The following is a 21,227-nucleotide window of genomic DNA, read 5'->3' on the forward strand; positions in this document are numbered from 1 at the left end:
TTCTTGGCACTTAGGAACCAGTGAATCTGTTTCCTATTTCTTTAGGCTTTATAACTACACCCTGTTTCATATTAAAATGATAGACAAATATACATAGAGCTGGAAAACATGACCACAAACTCTTTTCCTCTCTTTACGCACAAAAAACCCTAAAGACACTTTTATTGTTGCTAAACTTTTGCCCTTGGCTGGTAGAGCTGCCTTTATATTTTAACAGATCCAGACATCCTTTTCATGTGGTCTTTGGATGTTCTATATTTTATATCTCTGTGGCTTTAAAAAAAGAAGAGTGGGCCTGCTGCACAAACACATCTTATGGTAATGTTTTTTGAATGTCAGAAGTATCGTGACTTTTAATTTCTAAATGGAAAAGTACTTCCCCTGGTTATGAGAAGCTCTGTTTAAAGTTATTTCTAAGGGAACATCTCACAAATAATTGTCAAATACCAAGTGTGAAAACTGCCTAGAAATGATAATATGCAAGAAATGTCACTCTCTGTTTCAACCGGGAGCTTTCTGTGGCCAGGGGCAGTCTCTCACAAAGTGTTTGTGCAACATAGCCCTGATTTTGCTTGGGCCCCTGGGTACTAGGGTTATACAAATAATAATATCACTGCTTAGTTCCATTGCAGGATTTTTTTTTACAAGTTTCTCTTTTTGTCTCCCCTCCTACAGCATGCTTTTCACTGCAAGCATACTACAAGCTGTATTATTTCCTTAGATGTGTCATAACACTAGGCAGACATCACATATTAGGAAGATCCCTGATGACAGATTTCAATCTTACCTTTCTCTAGATGGGCAGGCAGGCAAAGAAGCCCTGCCTAATTGCTTATCTCTAGAATAAGTGTGCTTGGGGGGGGAAGGGGGAACATCTTCTGTATAAATTATATGCCACCCCTGCCTCCTTTCTCCTTTTTGTCATGTTCCTTGAAGCCAATAGTTTGCTTACTTTCAGCTGTCTCTGTTGTCTCTCCTTTCTGGTTTCTTTTCAGTAGTAATTGCCAGATCCTTGTCATCCATGGCAGCCTGGAGTATTTACAGAAGCTGCCTCTTGCTGTTCTATGTCATGTGATATGAGTCCCAAACCACAGATATATCCGGGTGCTTTCAGTTCACTTAAACTAACATGGAGGTAATGCAAGATGGGAAAGGACCTATAAGCTAGGAACTGGTGGGTTTTCATCTAGTTTATGATCATGGTGAAGAAAGATACCTAAAGTGTAGTTAAAGTCTGTTAATACTTATACTAGGCGCAAGCTCTTGACATTTAGAGATGGCTATGGGCAGTGTGCTCCAGTGAGGCAGTGATGAAGCAGAAAGGACTTTGGGCTTAATAATAGGAGTCTTTCCATTCAGGGAATAGTACCCCTATGTGATTTACTGACTACATGCATCAACTCACAAATATTTCTTGAGTAATGAAGACCAGGCTAGAGAAAAAGCAATTCAGTTATAGAAAGATGTGATCTCTGCAAAAACAGCCACTTTAGACAACAGCCAAAGACAGTTTTTCCAAATGGGTCTGCCAGCAGTCATCCTTCGCATTTTAATCATGGCTTCCAAGAGGTTCCATGAAAGTCCATGGTCCACCTGTGTAGTTTCATTTAAAGGACTGAGGAGCATGCAGCAGGCAGACATCTTCCATGGGTTTTTTTTGGAGGTGCTAAGGACTCACAACAGGACTGGTAGGTGTTAAATGGACAAGGGGCTGATTTGATCTTTTTTCTTGGTACCCTTGTGGGGAATACAAAACATAGTACATATTTATATGAGAGGCAAGGGTTGCTTAGAGTGATATCTATTATTGGACCAACTGTGTAGTTGGGATAGAGTTAGACAAGACTTTGATGTTTGATGAAGAACGTGTGGCATTCAAAAGCTTGTCCAACTCTATCCCAACTACACAGTTGGTTCAATAAAAGGTACTACTCTAAGAAATCCTTGTCTCTTGTATTGCATCACTTCTGTACCATCACAGCAACAACATCATTCTTATACTACTGTTACATATTTATATGGTAGAATTGCTCTCTTACAAGCTCAACTTATTTTATTCATACAAACTATTTTGGGTCAGACTTCTTTTTTTAAAGTTGGTGATGATTAACAATGACATATGTAGCTGAATTAATTTAAGGATCAATTAATGAAAGGGAAGGAGAGCTAAGTGTTTGAGGTGTCCAGCCAAATACCTGATCCTACTTATTGTAAGACATATACTCTGTGGATACTTTCTTTGATTTTCTTTACTGTATATTGTATATCTAAGCTAGATCCTGACTAATAATTTCACCTGGGCATGTGTATATAAATCCTTTGCTCCTGTGAAATTAGGCGATGAAGCAGGTCAGCCAGTCATGAGGACATTTTGGCAAAGTGTAGAAAGGATGGGATGTCGGGATGGGATGAGGTGCTGTGATATATATAGTTGCCACCATCTATACTGTGGTGGCAACATGTCCTGGCAAGATACTTTGAAGCACACTCCATGCAACTGTTTTCACTTGCACTGATGAGGCCATTCTAGGTCAACCCCAGGAGGGGCTTTAAAATAATTCAGAAACTCAAATCTTGAAAGCAGCAGCTGTAAACTACCCCTGGTGCGGATTCACTGCTGCATTTCTGGGTTTGAAGCATTTTAATGGGAACACATAGTCAGGGCATGCTTGAAAGTGTTCTTGCTGAGACATGTTGGCACTAGGGGTGTGCAAAGCAGGCTGTATTGGATTTGGATTTGGCCTGCTTCAGGGGACAGTGATTTGTTTAATTGATTCAGATCACTGCCCTGATTCAATTTGCCTGAATCCTAATTCAAATCTGAAGATTCAATTCTGATTCAGAGAATCAGTGATTCACCCATAGACACAGCTTCCATTACTTTTTCTACATACCTCAAGGTACCAGGTGCGGCTCGTGAATGCTGAGATGGTGGGGTGAATGGAGGACTTGGCAATTGGCCGTGGGGGGAACCCTGGGTGTCTCCCCAGACCCAGGAGACACCAGTCGCTGAGCCGGGGGGCAGGGGGAGTGTTTCTGGTCCACTTCTGGGTCTGCTGCCAAGCATGCTGGGGACCCCTGTCCCTTCCCTCTCCCCACGCTCCCATGGGATGCTCCATCCACCCCACCATCTCAGTATTCATGAGCCACCTGGTACCTTGAGGTATGTAGAAAAATCATATAAAACTGTTTATGTCTGAATCATTGAATCTCTCCAAATCAAATCAGAGGCTTCCAATTTGATTCAGAGAGATTAATAGGTCTCCTGATTCAATTTGGATTTGGAGATTTGGCCACCAAATCGGGCCAAATCTCTGCCAAATTGAATCAGTAACCAAAGCTTTGCACAGCCCTAGTAGGCACCCCAGTGTAGGCATATCCTTGAGGATCCTAGCCATCCACTCTCAGTCCACCTTTGCCCCGTCTGGTAAAGATTACTAAAGTTTAAGGGCAACCTTTGGAGGGTGCATATGGAAGCCTGCAGTATAAGCATTTTCACCACTTGAAAACTGGCCTTTGATATTCTCCTTTAGGAAGAAACCATTAGCTAACACAGACTCTATTCAAAACCAGTTCTTACCTAGACAGACATGAGTCAAAGAGAGATGAGACACATAGATAGTTTCAGGGTTGTCTTGCCACAAGCTTGCACCCATGCAGTGACTCCTCTGTGTTGTATATTAATCCCACAGACCCTGCCCCACATCTTGCCCAAAGAGTAAGGTTTAGAGAACTCTGGGACTACCTCTACCTCCCAAGTAAGGTTCAACCAGAGTATAGTGGCAGATGGCAGATCTGTGCACATTTGTTTGGGCATTGTCGACACATAAGAGCCCAAGAGTGTTCTCCGCATAGACAGGATTTTTACTAAATGAGCTCTTCTGTATGTGGTATTAGGGCATTTAGGTCTGTGCCACACATAACGTCAAAATTTAGTTTTTGTCATCGGGGTTATATCCTCACCTGCAAACCTATACCGATACTATAAGTGTTGTTCCTTTATCAGCTTAACTTAGGTAAGGGGTGTCAAATTTACCTGTGCTCTTAGGCTGGATCCAGACCTCAGGAATCCTTATGGCTGGATCAGGGCCACAAGGAGCCTTGCAGGTCAAATCTGGACCTGGTAGTGGCAGCAGGGCAAATGGCAGCATGTGGTTCACTTCCCCATGCCCTGCTTCCTGCCTGCTCCACCTCAGACAATGACATGAATCTCCAGCAGGGCTCCATAACTACAAATTTAGGGTAGAGCCTGCCTCTACTCACCTAGCACATCAATTCCTGGCCCCTCTAGGAGCTGTGCAGGTTGTATCATTGATGTTTCTGGTTTAGATGACTGTAGTTCTATTATTTATAAATTAACTCCTCAAGACAGCATTGGCTGTCATCTAATCCTGCAGTGTGGTTCTTGGATCACAATTTCATTCTGATATTAAGGTATTTGAAATCTACAGTAATTACAGTAATCTTGAATCCATGGTTACTTCTGGGAATAACAAAGGTAGGGGTTTTTTGTTGGTTTTCCAGATCAGGAATCTCTTGGCATCAAGTTACCTTGAACTTTACAAAACTTTGTGTAGTTACAAAGGAATAGGCCTAGGAGGATGCATCTACATATGCAACTAATTTGAAGCAATAAACACCAGAGCAGTTTGATCTGGGGTAAACTGCTCTCAGGTGCAGTATCTACACGTGCACTCAGGACAGCAGCAATTTGAGCTGGGGTGAAGCAGCTTATACCAGGGCTACTCCTGCTCTGCTGGCAGGGAGCATGGAGGGTTAGCAGTGGGCTCCAGATGGTGCTATTGGGCAGTGGAGGAATTGGCTGGGGCACCAGGATGCTGAAAGTACAAATCCCCATGGCTAGGTGGCAAGCAGGAGTCTGGCCCCCTGCTGGCTGGGCTGACTGGGTACAATTCAAGCTCATGGTCAGTGTCTACATGTTAATTTAATTGCAGTTAATTGCAGGTACAGTACTAGCTTATGGTGGCCTATTAGTTTACTGCGGCCTAATAGCATTGCATATGCAGACAGTGATGTTTTACTCCACAGCTAATTATTAGTCTACTTGGCAGTTAAGTGCACATGTAGACATGACCAGGTGTGCCAGTTGATAGCAAGGAGATTATTTTTTAACTTCTCCTTGGGTTCAATAAGGTAGTTTAACAAAAATCACACAAAGCAGTGTCCCTTTACCAGATACGAAGAACAGACAAGTAGAAATCAGAATAATTGGTATAGGCAAAAATGTTCCTGACCTGCAGTGGTCTGACTTGGATCTGGACTATCCCCAGGTCTGGGTACTGAACTGTGTTTACAACCTACGGGTACACCCCAGCTTATGTCCATTCAAAAACTTTTCACTGTCTGCAAAAATTATTGAGAAGGTTGTGGCTATTGAATATCAAGTATTCTTGAAATTCAGTAATAGTTTGTGCAGGGAGAAGCCTTTTTCTGGAATGCAGAATGCATCTTTCACTAGTTTCCTGTAGAAGAGGGTCCATAAGTCACTTTGCTTATGACAGGCCCCTCAGGAGCTTTTGCTGTTACAGGCCATGGGTTACAACCATGACTAACAGGCATGACTGGGACTGACCTCCAGTTGCTGCACTCATATTTAGAAGGGAAGTGTCAGCCAGTGGTGAAGGTCAATTGTGCCATTATCACAAAAAGGTCTGTTATACAGCATTGCTGAAAAACCATGCAATCTTACATGTTTACCATGACCATGAAACAACATGGCAAGGTTATTTCTAAGCAGAAAAAAAAAGTTTCATTAGTATGGTTTTTGTGAAATATTATTAAACACTGATATCTTTTTTCCTCCATGGATAGTTCAGGTTTTGTGCTTGGATGATATTACCAGATGAATGAGCAGAACAAATGTCTGGAATATAGGAAAACAGCAGCCATGCCCCTGGTGAGAAGTCATTATTTTATATGGATGTTTTCCCTTCCTTTGTACCCTTTCTAAGTGGGAAGGATTATTCAGAGGTAGTGTGTAAGGCTGGCACCCTTGGCAACACTTTTGATCACACCCTATACATGGAAAGCTGTCATGTGTTAGATGTGGTCCCAAAGGTTTTTTTGGTTGTACAATTTGCGCAGGCTGTGGTGAGTCCTTTATCATCCCACGTTGATCTCTCAATAGCAACTCATGCCTCTGACCACGAGACTTGATTACTATAATTCCCTTTTAGCATGAATTTTGAGAACTGGATCTCTATTGCTTGTAGTTATATGAATCTGTGAGTAGTTATGACCAACACAAATTGCACTTTTCAGTACCCCCAAAAAATCAGCCATCAATATGAAAGGGAAAGGGTCTAATTCATATGGCACAGAGTTGTGACACAGATGAGCCTGGTTATAATTCCTGGCTCTGTCATAGGCATCCTGAGTGATTATGGGTAAATAAATTAATATACCTTTGACAAGGTTCCCTATTTACAAAATTGAAATGACACTTCTCCGTTGGTACTGCTATGACCTATGTTTTACAGGTGAGCAGAAAAGCTTATTATAATGGTTTCTATCCCAGTACAGTTGGTCAAATAAAAATTATCACCCACAAGACTTCTTGCCTTCTTTAACTTCAGGAATTCAAAAATCACCTGTCAACTCTGACTCTGTCTGCTCATTCTCTGAGCAAACTCTGATCTGGCCACCATCATTTATGCCTTTGTAATCTCCAGGCTAGACTACTGTAAAGTGCTCTATGCCCAGCTTCCCCTGAAAACTGTCTGGAAGCTTTAGGTGGTGTGGAAAGCAGTGGTCGCTTTCTGACAAGGGCGAGTCCTACTGGAATTCACTATCCGGCACAGGGTGTCAAAGGCTTGCAGCAAGGCAGTAGCCCTTGACTTCAGGAGGGTTGATTTCAATGAGTTAAGGAGATTAGTAGAAGAGGCACTGAGGTCCTGGAGGGTAGGGGAATTGGGAGTCCAAGATGAGTGGTCATTCCTTAAGGAGACAATCCTCTGAGCCCAAAGGGTGACAGTCCCAATGTGAATCAAAGGGGGCAAGAGTGCTCAAAAGCCCCCATGGCTCACCAAAGGCATTCAGGAATGCCTGAAAGCTAAAAAGGAGGCATACAACCAGTGAAAAGGAGGGGCTATAACCAAGGAGGATTATACTTCCATTTTTCGAGACTGTAGGGGGGCTGTTTTGAAGGCTAAGGCAGAGATGGAACTAGGACTAGTGACCAGGATTAAAGATAACATCCTTTTTTAAATACATAGGGAGTAAAAAGAAGGCACCAGGTAACGAGGAGCCCCTGCAGGACATGCTTGGCCATCTGGTGGTTGCACCAGACAATAAAGCTGACCTCTTTAACAAATTCTTTGCCTCCATTTTTCTGAGCAGGGACTGGGATATCTCCCCCATCAGGATTCCGGATGGACTCAGAACAGGCACCACCAAGCCTTGGGTAAGGGAGGACCTAGTTAGGGAATGTCTCGTGGGGCTGGACATGTTTAAATCAGCAGGTCCAGATGATCTCCACCCCAGGGTGCTGAGGGAATTGGCAGGGGTCATTGTGGGACCCCTGGCATGGCTTTACAAGCACTCATGGTGCTCTGGCCATGTGCCAGAGGACTGGAATAAGGCCAATGTGGTCCCCATTTTCAAAAAAGGAAGGAAGGAGGACCCAGGTAACTATAAGCCCATTAGTCTTACCTTGGCCCTGGGGAAGGAAGCTCCTTGAGAAAATTATCCAGGACCACATCTGTGAGGGACCAGCAGGGGAGATTATGCTCAGGGTCAACCAACATGGGTTCATAAGGGGCAGGTCCTGTCAGACCAACCTGGTTACCTTTTACAATCGGGTAACAAAATCCCTGCCCAGATGAGAATAGGATGGGATTCAATACTGACAAGTGCAGGGTACTGCACCTAGGGAGAAAGAACCAGCAGCCTACCTATAGGCTGGGGAACTCCCTTCTTGTCAGCACAGAGGCAGAAAGGGATCTTGGAGTCATTATTGATTCCAAGATGAACATGGGCCGCTAATGTGAGGACGCGGTCAGTAAGGCTAACCGCACCTTGTCATGCATCCACAGATGCATCATGAGCAGGTCCAAGGAGGTGATCCTCCCTCTCTATGCGACATTGGTAAGGCTGCAGTTGGAGTACTGCATCCAATTCTGGGTGCTGCACTTCAGGAAGGATGTGGACAGCATTGAGAGGGTCCAGAGGTGGACCACTCACATGGTCAGGGGGCAGCAGGGCAGGCCCTATGAGGAGAGGCTACGGGACCTGAACCTGTTCAGCCTCCACAAGAGAAGGCTGAGAGGAGATCTGGTGGCCATCTATAAACTTACCAGGGGGGACCAGTGGGGAATGGGAGAGTCCCTGTTCCCCTGAGCACTACTAGGAGTGACAAGAAATAATGGTCACAAGCTGGCAGAGGGTAGATTCAGGCTAGATGTCAAAAGGCGCTACTTCACTGTCAGGGCGGCTAGAATCTAGAACCAACTTCCAAGAGAAGTGGTGCTGGCTCCTACCCTGAGGCCTTTAAAAGGTGGCTGGATGAACGTGTGGCCAGGGTCATTTGACCCCAGTACTCTTTTTTTCTGCCACAGGGGGTTGTGGCTTGGCAGTGACAGGTCCTGGACCTGCTCCTGGTGAGTGAAGGGGGCAGAGGGAACTCTGATTTTCCATGATTAAAACTCAAAATGAAATACTAAAATGTATAGGTATTTAGAATTTATTTTATTATGGTGATAGAGACACTGGTAGGTAGGGCTGTGTGAAGCTTTGGACCCTTATTCAATCTGGTGGAGATTCGGCCTGATTCAATGGCTGAATCTCCAAATCTGAATCAAATCAGAGGACACTTTAATCTCTCTGAATCAAACTGGAACCCTCTGAATCGATTCAGAAAGATTCAGAGGGTTGGACATAGAGACAGTTTTATTGTTTTTTCTACAAACCTCTAGGTAGCAAGGGCTTGTGAATGCTGTGATGCTGGGTTGCATGGAATGTCCCACAGAAGCACGGGGGACTTCCCAGCATGCTCAGCAGCAGACCCAGAAGTGGACCAGAAGCACTCATGGTCCACTTCCAGGTCTGCCAGGGAGTTCACGGGGGAGGTGCGGGGGCGCCTAGGTTGGGGGGGACACCTGGAGTCCCCCTGCAACCAATTGCCAAGCTGCGGAGGTGTAGGGAGGCCCCTAACACATTCCCCAGCAGACCCAGAAGTGGATCAGAAGTACTTCCAGTCCACTTCCAAGTTTGCCGCTGAACACGTGGAGGGCACCCCCACGCCACACTCCTATGGGATGCTTCATGTGCCCCAGCATTGCAGCAATCACGAGCCATGCCTGCTACCTCAAGGTATGTAGAAAAAACTTCTAAAGCTGCGTCATGTCCGAACTGCTGATTCTCCAGATCAGCACAGAATCTTCAGATTCAGCTGAATTGAATCAGGGACAGTGATCCAATCAGTGAATCAAATCACTATCCCTGATTCGGGTTGAATCCGAATCAAATAGGGCCCGCTTCACACACCCCTACTGGTAGGCTTCCATATTGCTTTAAAATTATAAATATATCAATAGAAAATTGTGTTCAACTGATACCTGTATATATAGTAGTGTTTCATTTCAGTCATGGATTTCATCATTTTTAATCAGAGAATTTGACATTTTTTAATCAAGGAGAACCAGGATCCCTGCTCATCAGCTGTGGATGTCCCTCCCTCTTTAGATTTACCAGAGCCCAAGCCTGGAAACTTTCAGGAGCACTGTAAGACCTTTCTATTTGGGCAGGCATTTACCAAACAAAACCAGGATGAGATATTGTTTAGGAGGTTTATTTTATCTTGATGTTCTAGTTCCCTTTTAAGTTGTTTTATTCTGTTGTTGATCTCCCATTTTTAAATTATGCTGTTTACTTATCACAAGCCACATTAAGTCTTTGTTAGGAAGGGCAGCATATAAATACAATTTTTAAAATTATAAATAAACTCTCCTCAACACATGAGACTGACTTTTGAGGATGCATATGTTCAAATTTTTCTACAAAACCATGACACTAGACGGTCTTGCTACTTTATTCATACAGCATGAATACTGCAGCATGAGTTTTATTTACTGGAGGTGGATTCTTGTTATTCCATGGCACCAGGAGCTGGGGCTTTGAGGTAAATTCAAAATATTGTGACATTCATGAACAAATCATGAGAGTTTGCAACACCACTCCTGACTTGAAAATGCATGTAAAAACTGGTTCAGAGAGGTCAACAAATGGATGTTGCAGGGTAAAATTAGTTGTGTTTAGATGTTACAGTCTGGGCTATGGAACTATTTATATGTTCTACATATACTCAGTCAGCCAGAAGGACTGTACTATAAGCAGTACAGTAGTATAATTAGGACAGGGTGAGAGGGGCAGCAGCCCCAGGTGCTAATTTAGAGTTGGGTGTCAGTATGCCCCAGGAGTCTTTCCACACCCCACTGCAGCCTTGTCATAGGGAGCTGGGCAGGGGCAGCACCATGTCCAACAGTGTACCTGGTAGGGGGAAAGGGACATGATGCCCCTTCCCCCTGGGGGCTTTGGCATGGGAGGGTCAGGTCTGCCCCTGGGAGTGGGAAGGCAAGCAGATTACCGGGGGGGCCCCAGTGCCTGTTTGTCCTTTAATGGCAGCAGCTGATCCCTGCTGTTAAGGCAGTTGCATTAGCAGCTGCTACTCAAGTAAAGAGAGCCCTGTCAGGTAAGACTCCTTTCCCTTTCTCCTCAGCCCCCACCCCTTGTTTTCAGTAGTCAGTATAAGTCTTCATCCTCTTACCAGCACCCCACCTCCAGTACTGAAAAAGCTTGCGACATCTCTGAACAGTTTTATGAATGTAGAACAAGTGTGCAGTGCCACCTCTATCTAAGTTTCAAATAGAGCTGGTCAAAAGTGGGATGAATTTTTCATGAAAATTACTGGTATGTCTCTATGGATTTTGAAATCTGGATGAAATAATGTTGCTTTCCTAAAATATCTTCTCTTTTTCCTGTATCCATCCTTTTTTTCCTCCTCTTCCTTCTCTTTTTGAAGATGGGGGGGAGGCGTGGCGGGGGGGCGGGGAGGAGGACGGGGAGAACTGGGAGCTAATTCATATGGGCTTGGGTAGGACTGGTGATCTTCTAGTCTGGTGGCAAGCATTTAATACAATGAATGTCAGTCTTAGCTTCAAATATATGCATATGCCTCTTTTTAAATAATTAGTTGACTAGTATTTTCCTGTTTCAAAAGGAATATAAAATTGAAAACTGCAGCTCAGGAAACAAAGGTTCATTTGTGTAAATCTTTATTTCATTTTTTTATTAGCAGTGTTAGAGGCATTTTTAAACTGTTTATTTAATCTAACTATTCAGTAGTAGTCTCAAGAGTCCAGGCTTCTACTTTAGTGCTGAATAAATGCTTGGTCAAGCCTTAAACTTTATGGCTTTTGGCACAGCAGTGAAACAGAAGCTTTGATGCTTGAGACTGCTGCCTGCCCAGAGCAAATATAAATTTTGATCACTACAGTAAGTGTTCATCATTTAGAATGTCCATAGCCAGCTTTTTAAAATTCTGTTGTTTCTTGCTGCTGTCAGACTTAAATGTTGCAGGCAATAGTTAATAAGCTATAATGGATTCATTGCTATTGGGTCACTGGTTTAAAATCAGCCTAGGTCATCTAAGTCTAAATATTAGTGTTATCTGATGGCCATTCAGAAGTCTGTATGAAGGTATTCTTGCTCTTGGACTTGCTTCTGTTGGACAGCTGTTCTTATCTTATGTGTTGTTAGTTTCAGCAATGATACAGGGCTGAATGAATACAAAGGAAAGACTGTACTAGAGCTTCAACCCAGCAGTTGTCACTCAAGGTCAGGTTTGAGAGACACTGGACATGTCTACATGTGCATTAATGCACCACTGTTACTGTACATTAAGTTTAGTGCTATTGTGCAATAGTAGCAGCGCACACCTTTTTAGTGACGCTTATGTGCAGTAGATTAATTCTACTGTGCACTAGCACATTTGCACAGCTTTTATGGACTAAGAAAACTTGCACCATGACAATTTAAAATCTGCTAATGCTATCATTCCAGTATGTCTTTGCAGTCAATAATAGTAAGTAGTTGCATTTAGCTGCTCAGGACAATATCAACTTTCATCCATAAGAGGGTCCTTTAACAGGATCTTCTTTGAATAATTTATATCGTTTTGTCCAGTGCCATTTAAACTCCTAAAGAGCCATGGGTATCTGGGACAAGAACCATGTAGGTATCTGGGTTCTTCTGTCAAGCTCCATGGTTTTCAGGGGGTTTGTATAAGCTGTAGTTTACCACAGACCAATTTCTGATTAAAAAGAGCAAATTCCAGCAGTTGCATCTGGCTACTATATGAGAGTTTGCAAGAATGATGGATAAAGCCAATATTTTTTGTATTTCAGAGTGGACATTTTCTTCTTCCTCCATGTGACAGGCAAAAGTTCCAGGCACATCTCCTCCTTGAAGGAAATATGGGTAAGTAATCATCCATTGGGTCTAGTCCAAAATGCAGTCCAAACGCTGTGTTTCCACTTTATTTAGGACTAATGTGGGAGCAAGCTCTCTTTGAGTATTTTGCATGTATCCTCATTGGTCACAGCAACATCTCATTTGGCATGTAGTCCCCAAGAAGGTGAACCTTATAGCACCCGTATGACAGAAAATTAAAATAGTGTGTTCCTTCATTTGGAACTCCTAGAATACAGTGTTAAATATAGGCTTTTTCTTGATAGATCTACATGTATATACAAAATAAAAAAGGTGTTTTCATGGTGTTCTATAAAGGTTTCTATGAGATAAGGCTGAAGTTCATTGCCTCTTTGCATATGTCTATATATACATATTCTCCTAATCAGAGCCTCCAAAATATTTGAAGGACATGGATCTGGTTTTTATTTGACTTGGTGGAAATATTCTCTTTGTTGTAAATAGAAGATGGCCTATAGCATATAAAATGTATTTCAAACAGAAGTCTAGAACCTGAAATGCTGTCAAATTTGACCTGATAAATATCAGGAGGGAAAGGGAACAAAAAAGACTTTATGTCCTCTACTGTCCTGGTATCATTGAGGAACGGGGCTATTCCAGCCATGTTTCCATTCCCTCCACTAGACCTAGTGGTGGGCTGGGTTAGGAGTTATCTATGAGTGAACTTACACATTATGCTTAGACCATACTAAAGGTATTTAAAACTTTTGCAGCTACATGGTAAAGTTCATTAACTTATACCAAATGTCCTCTGAGGTGTCAAAGTTATGCCACTTCAGGCTAGGGTTAAAACTCTGGGTGGTGCTCCAGGTGGTGCAACCGGCTAATGTTAATGTAACTTCTGTCTGTTCCATGGAGATAAAATGAGCAACTTGCAGTCCTCCAGTATCCAAGGATGCATCACCCTCAGCCCTGCCAACCCCAACCCAGAGAGGAGATAACACCCAAGTATCCTGGTTCCTAGCCATGGCCCTGCTTGCTAGCCTTCCAATGGCAAGTCATAGCTGTGGAGGTAAGAAACAGTATTAACCCTTAAAGTGCATGGCTTGCAGCATGTTCTAATTTTAACACTACTTAACATTCCACAGATTTATTATGGTTTATGTATAACATGTGACTTCACCCTATGAGCTACTATGCTTGCCTTAAACTGTCTGAGCATTTAACAGCATGGGGGAAGGTGAATCTGCATAGACTATGACTGCTCTGACATGCCAGAATAGTACAATTAGCTAAAGCAGATAAGAGGATCCAGCTGTTCTTGTTTGTTGTTTCTCAGTGATCCTACATCCTATTTGTAAGTATTAAACTCAGGGCTGGCAGATAGAAAATAAGGAAGTATGAAGAAAGGTGATAAAGATTTCACAGCCCCAGTTGCCCTATGTTGCCACTAAGAAAACGTCTTGGGCAAAATCCTGGTTACTTTGAAGTCCATGGGAGCTTTGCCACTGACTTAAGGAAAGTTGGGATTGAACCTGCCGTTTTAGGCGATGTACAAGGCACACCCTGTTTTAAAATTAGGGACTTCATTGACATTTGTATTTATTTGTGCAAGAAGTCATAAGCCAATCACCAGCAGCCTGAAATGAGGGAGAAACTTGTTCAATGATTCTTTTGTATCTTCTACATCCTGATCCAAAGTATCTGTTCCTAACAGATTTGCTTGGAGAAACTTCAGCAAAACTATAATTCGTAAGAACCTGCACTTGCACCGAATTCAAAACACTACAAAATCAGGTTCATTTTGCCAGAATTTATTTCAGAAGCAACCTCAAAAAACTGTCAGCATCTTCAGAAAGAAATGCTATAGATTTTTTATTTTGGTGTGACTTTTGTATTTTGCATTGACTTTACTATAATACAGAGTTTTAAATATGAGACATGTAGATTGACTATTTCCCTCTCCTCCCCTCTGCTTCCCCCTGGCCAATTTTTTCATAGAAACATAGCATCATAGAAAATTGAAAGGGACTTCAGGAGGTCATCTAGTCCAACCCCCTGCGCAAAGCAGGACCATACCCAACTATATTATCCCAGCCAAAGTTTTGTCCAGCCCAGTCTTAAAAACCACCAAGGATAGAGATTCCACAGTTTTCCTATCGTGGAAAACTGACGTGTCCTCCAATGTGGAGACAAATCACATGCTGGTATCTTAATAGCTTTTGCATATTGGGATGCCCACCCTCTGCATAGCTCTAATTCTGACACCCTGTTCAAGACAATATACTGTGCAAACTTTCTCAGTTTGGTGCTACAGAATTTCTTAGACGTCACATTTTAGTCCAAATATGACTAAGCAGCCCCGTTTCACCTTTTACTTATGTAATTTTGTGAAACCATTTCAAAAGTCACCTTAGATTTCAAATATAGCTACTCATCAAATATAAAAAATGCAGGAGTTATATGAAGTCTTTTTTTAAAAGGTGACAAATGCCAGAGGGGAATTTTCTTGCCCCCAGACTGTGAATGAAACTTGCATGGAAGAGGAAGAGAGACAGCACAGGAAATTCTCCTTGTGCAGCACATGCCAAGGCCTCCCAGAATTGCAGAGTCAGTACTTGGGGACGGGGCCAGATCCCAGATTTCCCCAAGGAGGGATGTGGGAGCAGCAACCTTCACTGCAGCAATCTTCATTGCATCCCCTGCTCCCAGCATCCACCGCCCCTCACCAGTGCAGACAATTTTCAAATCCCAAAAGCAGGTGAAAGTCCTACCTCCTTTTCCTTTTCTGCTCAGAGGCATGTTCCCTCCCTTCCACTTCCCCTCCCCCTCCCCCTCCCCCTCCCCCTCTGCCTCAACTCCTATGCTTGTCACTACTGCTTTCTCCACTGCTGTGGGACAGCGAATCTCTGGAACCAGCCAGGCTGGGCAGGGTATGGGTCCAACTGGGGAAGGGACAGCAGCAACAGCATGGCAGGAGAGTTGTTCCCCTCACCCTGCCCAGAGCATGCACAGGGAAGGGATCCCCAGTCTATCCCTGCTGCTGTTGTCCCTGGCTGCAGCTGAGCCTAGCCTCAGCACAGTGGGAAGGAACAACTCTGATGTATCCCTGCCCCCGAGACAGTAGAGAAAGTCAGGTGGGGAAGGGAAGTGGGCAGAGAGAGGACACACGTTTCAGCTGGAAGTGGAAGGGAAGTCTCCATAGGCTCCCATGATAAGATGCCACCCAAAAGCAGGGTACAGCCATGCCACTGCACCCCGTGGATTCTACACTGCTTGAGGAGATATGAAGTTGCTTTCTCAATCACATCAGGATAGCGAGGTCTCATGCAAATTTTAGCTAGTAATGCAGCATGTAGACCAGTGGTTTCTAAGCTTTTTACGTAGATCACCTTTGACATTTAAAAGCAACCCAAGATCTACCTCCCCCACCAATGTCCGGCAGATAAGTCGGTGGGGAGGAAAGGAGGGGCAGATTGAGGCAGAGGGAGAAAAAATTATTTGGGGGTGTGCCCCCACAGAATGTAAGACTATGGGGGAAGGGGTGGGGGGAGGGGAAGGGCCATGCAGAGGGAGGCAGAGCAAATCAAGGCCCCAGCCCTACCCCCACTTCCTCCCTCACCACTGGGGCCTTGATCTGCCCCACCTCAATGGAGGTGAGGGAGAGTGTGGGGCTGGAGCAGGGGCAGGTCCTGCATAGCTGGGGTGCAGGGCAGAGCCATTTTGGGGTGCTTGCAGCCCCCCACGTAGTCCCATTCTCACTACTACTACTCTTACCAATAACAGTTATCTGGAATACTTTTTTCTTTTTTCATTTAATTCAGTGAAAAATTATAAAACTAGTATCTGCTCTTCCTTATGTGTAAAGTATAAACAAACTAAGAAAGCTTATATTTTTGCAGGTTTATATTTAAATGAATGGTGGGAAACACCTCTTAGATCATTTCGATTTCTGCAAGAGTCTGAAGTAGTTTTGAGCTCTTTTTGGGGGGCTTCAAATAGTGGCATATCCTATGAAGGATTAAAGGTCTGAGATGTAGTTTTGGTCAAGTTTTGTAGAAAGAAATGGGAGTGATAAACATACTGTATTGAGAAGCAGTTTGAATGGCAAAGTAATGCTATTCAAATGGTTCCCTGCACCAAGAACTTTATAGCTCTTCATGAATTTGTCTTATGTGAGGTTGATTTGTAGACATACTGTGTGTGTGTGTGTGTGCGCACATGCATGTTTCCATTCCACCTAAAGGTCATGATTACACAGTGAGATCAGTTACTGTACCATAGATCTCAGCAATTTGTGGGGAACCCAGCATGATCTGCCTAACTCTGTTCAGTTGCAAAAGCAAGATGGAAATCACAAATCTTTAAAACACAATCAAAACATACATTTTAGAATTGTTGTTTACATCTTTATTATTTGAAAGACAAGTTGCATATGATTCACTCTTGCACTTTTTGTATAGATAGCCTTTCATTTTTCATAGATTATGTAGCCAAATTTAGGAACCTTTAATAACATACATAATTTATCATAAGGTTTATATGATAATGGTAGAAACTGACATAAAATGGGGAATTTATAATGCTGGATTAGTCTTATGAAACAGTACTGTACCTTCATAAAGAGTCCAAAGAGCAATTATTATGTGTGTGTGACTGGCACTATAAAGTCGTTAGTTCAATCATCATTGACCAATTACTGCTTTATTATATTTTCTTTTTATTTTTATGGTCAGAGAATGGCATTTTTCCCACAATCAGTCCTTGAGCACAAAGACAATAACAATTAAAAAAATATTTAAAACCTGAGTTTTATCTGCACAAAGGGACCCATCAGTCACTATAAAGATCAGTTTTGCATGCAGTTGTTCTTCAATAAAATACCCCTAAAATATATGCTTTTCTATGGTCTGAAGTTTGTTTTGTTTTGTTTTGTTTTAAAGCTCTTAAGAAAAAAATATGTGTTTCCTGGCTTGGTTGAAATACTGTAGTTCCTAGTGACCTTACATTTGTTTAAACAGTATGTACTTACCAAGATGCATGCATGATAAGGTTGCATACAACACTGATTAGAGTAAAGATAAGAATGATTATTGTAGTCATTAGGGACATTCTTGAGTGGTATCCAATATTAGCAGCCAAAAGAAAGGGAACTATTTAATACTATGTGAAAATGCTTGTTTTTTCTGACACAATACTGACCCACAAACATAGTTCCTGGATTTAAGCTAAAGGTTTCACTTTCAGCATCTTGGAAATTATATTTGGTATGTGTACTGTCCAACCAAATTCACAGTGGAAGTGGGCTGGGCTGCAGCCCTTGTCATCAGGTTCTCCTGGACACCCCCACCCCACTGCTGATTGGTGGAGGGGCCCCACTTGTGGCTTGCTCCTTGATCAGAAGGAAGGTATAAACTGCAGTTTTAAATATGGCACTGGTTTTGCCTCCCTCTTCTGATTGGCAAAGGGGCCTTTGTTGCTCAGCATGTTTAAAATCATGGTTTTTGTTTCCCTATGGATAAGAAGCAAGTCGCAAGTAGAGCCCCTCCACCAGTCAATGGCGGAGGTGAGGAGGACACATGAGGGAACTCGCAAGATTAAAGGAGCTGCAGTACAACCCACTTCTGCCATGAATTTGGTAGGGTCCTACGTATGAGTAATCAAACCCATGTAATTTGACAGAATGTTTAACTTATTTTACTTGCATTTGTACGGGGCTAAGTGACAATGTTGTATGGGTACAGTCCTTAGGTGGTGGAAACTGACATCAACTTCAGTGAGACTAAGTTAATATTAATCAGTGAAGGACCTGGCATTAGGTATTCTACAAAAGGTATTCTACAAAGTTGTTGCTATTGTCTGGGAATACATTCCTAAAATAGAATATGATATGTGTCGCTTGCAACGTGAACATTATACGAGTTTTGGCATGGTTATGTATTTCAGATATGCAGTTCTATTACAAAGACAGGGTGGATTGGAGTGGTAGAAGAATTGCCTTAGCTAATCAGCATCCTAGTTAGGTGTTAATATGCCTCCAAAGACACTGGTAGAAGCACTGTGGGTAGTGAAAAACTGTATTGTAGCTCCCCTTTAATGCTATCTTGCTAATATTTGCTGGTAATAATGGAAAACTGCCCTGCTATGTAAAATTCAGTGGATGACACTATTTACACTGTATGAACTGTAGGGCAGGGTCTGTATATCATTATAAGTGTATACAGTGCCTACCACAACGAGTTTTCATCTCTGTAGGAACCTGTAAGCCCTACTATAATACAAGTAAAAACAGATGTCACCTTCTCCCTCACCCTAGGACACCAGACCTCTCCCTAGCTTCTAGCACCCTTACTCCCTACCTACTGCTCTAAGCTCTTTGTCCCGGGGAAAGAAGTAACAAGGAGTACTCACCAGCAACAGGAGACACAGCACAGCAGGTGTGGAAAGAAGAGCCCGCGTGGATCGTCAGCTGCCTTTTTATCCAATTAAGGCCGGCCGGTGACATCAGCCCCAAACGCTGGCCAGCGGAGATAAAAATGGCAGCTGCCATGGAGGAGAGAGGAGAGAGCAGCGAGAAAGCCACTCTGGGAGGGAAGAGGATCTTCCCCACAGGACCCTCAGAGCCTGATGAGCTGGGAGCAGACACAGACAGTGTGGAGCAGAGCACCCTGTCAGGAGCACGGACGGGAAGGTGAGTGAGTGACAGGCACTCCAGACTTGGAGACAGAGTCAGAGATGCACCCAATGTTCGAGCAGACCCCAGGTGGGAGTATTGGGATGACCAGGGCGAGGAGGGAGCCCCTCCAGAGAGAAAAGACCCCAGGAGATTCCTGAGTGGGGTTACAATCGGGGCGGGTACCACTGCTAGTCGCGGCCGGGTCGACTGGAGAATAGGAGTGAATCCCAGAGGCGACGGGCAGTGAGAGGAGCATCCCCAAGCTAGAGCAAGAGGGAAGGATAGTCAGGGGACAAGGCGTAGCCACATCAGGAGGTGGCTCAACACTCTAGTGGTTTGTTGACGCATTTTGTTTGGTTGGCCCATGTGAAGGGAGAGAGTAGAAAATGCTGGGGTATCCCTGAGGAACGGGGCCAAGGAAGAGCCGCAGAAGTTTTTTTGTGTTTCCCCAAAGAAGGGGTGGAGACAGGGAAGGCAGAGGGGGCAGGCCCATATGGGTGAACTTGGCCATAGGCGACAGGCATACAGACGTCAAGCCATGAGACATGACTCCATAAGAGGGGACGAGGCCAACGGAAGGACATATCACACAAGGGGGTGTGAGGCCAGGGCGTAGGGGTGGTGGAGCCCTGTGAATGACCGCGAATCACAGGCCGCCGAACACACCCAACGACTAATCCCATCTACTGAAGAACAGCATGTTGTGGCAGGTGAGAACGGGGGAGCCTACTTGAGGAGAAGACAAGACACCTGCTTGGTCAATGACACGAGACCATAGGACACCTTACGTTTACCATTAGGGTGAAGGTCGCACAAGAATGAATATTTGAAGCCTGGCGGCCACACTCTTAAAGCAGCCTTCCAGATTTAGCCTGCTCCCTGCTGGTGGGTAGGGAAGAAACAAACTCCTTTTGCTCTCTTTTCCCTCTTTCCTCTTCTACAGCAGTGCAGGGACAAGCAAACTTTGTCTCATTAACCTCTTCTGTAAGAATTCAATCTTTTCTGGGTAATTTTTCTCAAGTCTCAAGCAAATATTGCCATAAAGGCTTGATCCTGTGTGTTTTTGGAACAACTTTAGATTTTTTTCCTATTTAACCTAAAAAGAGGGGTGGGGGGGGGAATCCCTTCATGAGAGTAAGTCTGACTTTACTCTCCATTTCTGAAGAGAACATTTTATAGTAGCAATCAACCTGCCTCTCTATTAAAGCATACAGGAATGCTTCACCCATATTGCTTGGCTTCTGAGCCTCATCAGAATTTAACCCTATAGGGAATGAATTAATTATATATGCATACACTTGCTGTGTCACAATTGCTCCATATTTCCAGAATGAGTGGTAATTAAGGCTTACACTAGATGTATCCCATCTACATCCGGAATGCAAAGTAAAAGACAGGGATAGAATAGGAGTGAAGCAATCCTCTCTCTACCACACTATCACATGCACTTGATATTCTGCTTTCCCATGCAACCTATAAAAAAGTGGTTCAAGCTTCCCTTTTGCTTGAAAAACCACCCTGTATTGATGGGGATGGTGGGGAGCTGTATTGATGGGGGTGATGGGGATGGTGGGGAGCTCAAATTAATTCAAAAGGTTTGCAAATCTTAAGCATCAGATATTTCTTGTCTAATTTTTAGATTTCTATCAACTAGTCGTAGACATTCCACAAAACCAGTTGTGTGACTGGTCTTAAGAATGTCAGACTGTGGCCTTCTCCATTCCTCTATAGCAGGTTTGAAGTTTGGATTTACAAGGAGGTAGAGTGGTGAAGCAGACATTGACCTTGCAACAAGTATATCATTTATGCCATCCAGTTTCAGCTAAAATAAAGTTTGGCATAGTCCCAGGACTCAAGAAACAAACATTTGGTTCCCAGATCTGCCACAAAATTCCTGCAGAGCCTTTAGCAAGTCATTTTGTTGTTAAAAATTGTTAAAAATTGTGAAGTACATTCACACATTTAATCAGGGCTGTCCAATATCTGGTCTTCTGGGGAGGCACGTACCACATGGGCTGCAGGTGGGCATCAAAGGCCATGTAGGCATTCAGGGTATTTCCCCTTCCACCATGCCCACAGCATGGGCATCCCAGCTCTATGCTGC

General features: G+C 43.5%; 1 long non-coding RNA gene across 1 annotated transcript in view; it reads left to right on the top strand.

The window, feature by feature from the left end:
- The window catches only part of LOC149867314 (uncharacterized), a 220,304-nt gene that overhangs the window by 166,178 nt on the left and 32,899 nt on the right, over positions 1–21,227 (top strand). Inside the window, exons 3-4 of the long non-coding RNA XR_016441622.1 lie at positions 12,423–12,495; positions 13,366–13,519. This is a non-coding gene — a long non-coding RNA (uncharacterized LOC149867314). The remainder of the gene's footprint in view (positions 1–12,422; positions 12,496–13,365; positions 13,520–21,227) is intronic.

The sequence above is a fragment of the Crocodylus siamensis genome, chromosome 4, assembly GCF_052110815.1.
Source record: "Crocodylus siamensis isolate JL-2025a chromosome 4, ASM5211081v1, whole genome shotgun sequence".
Lineage (NCBI taxonomy): Eukaryota > Metazoa > Chordata > Crocodylia > Crocodylidae > Crocodylus > Crocodylus siamensis.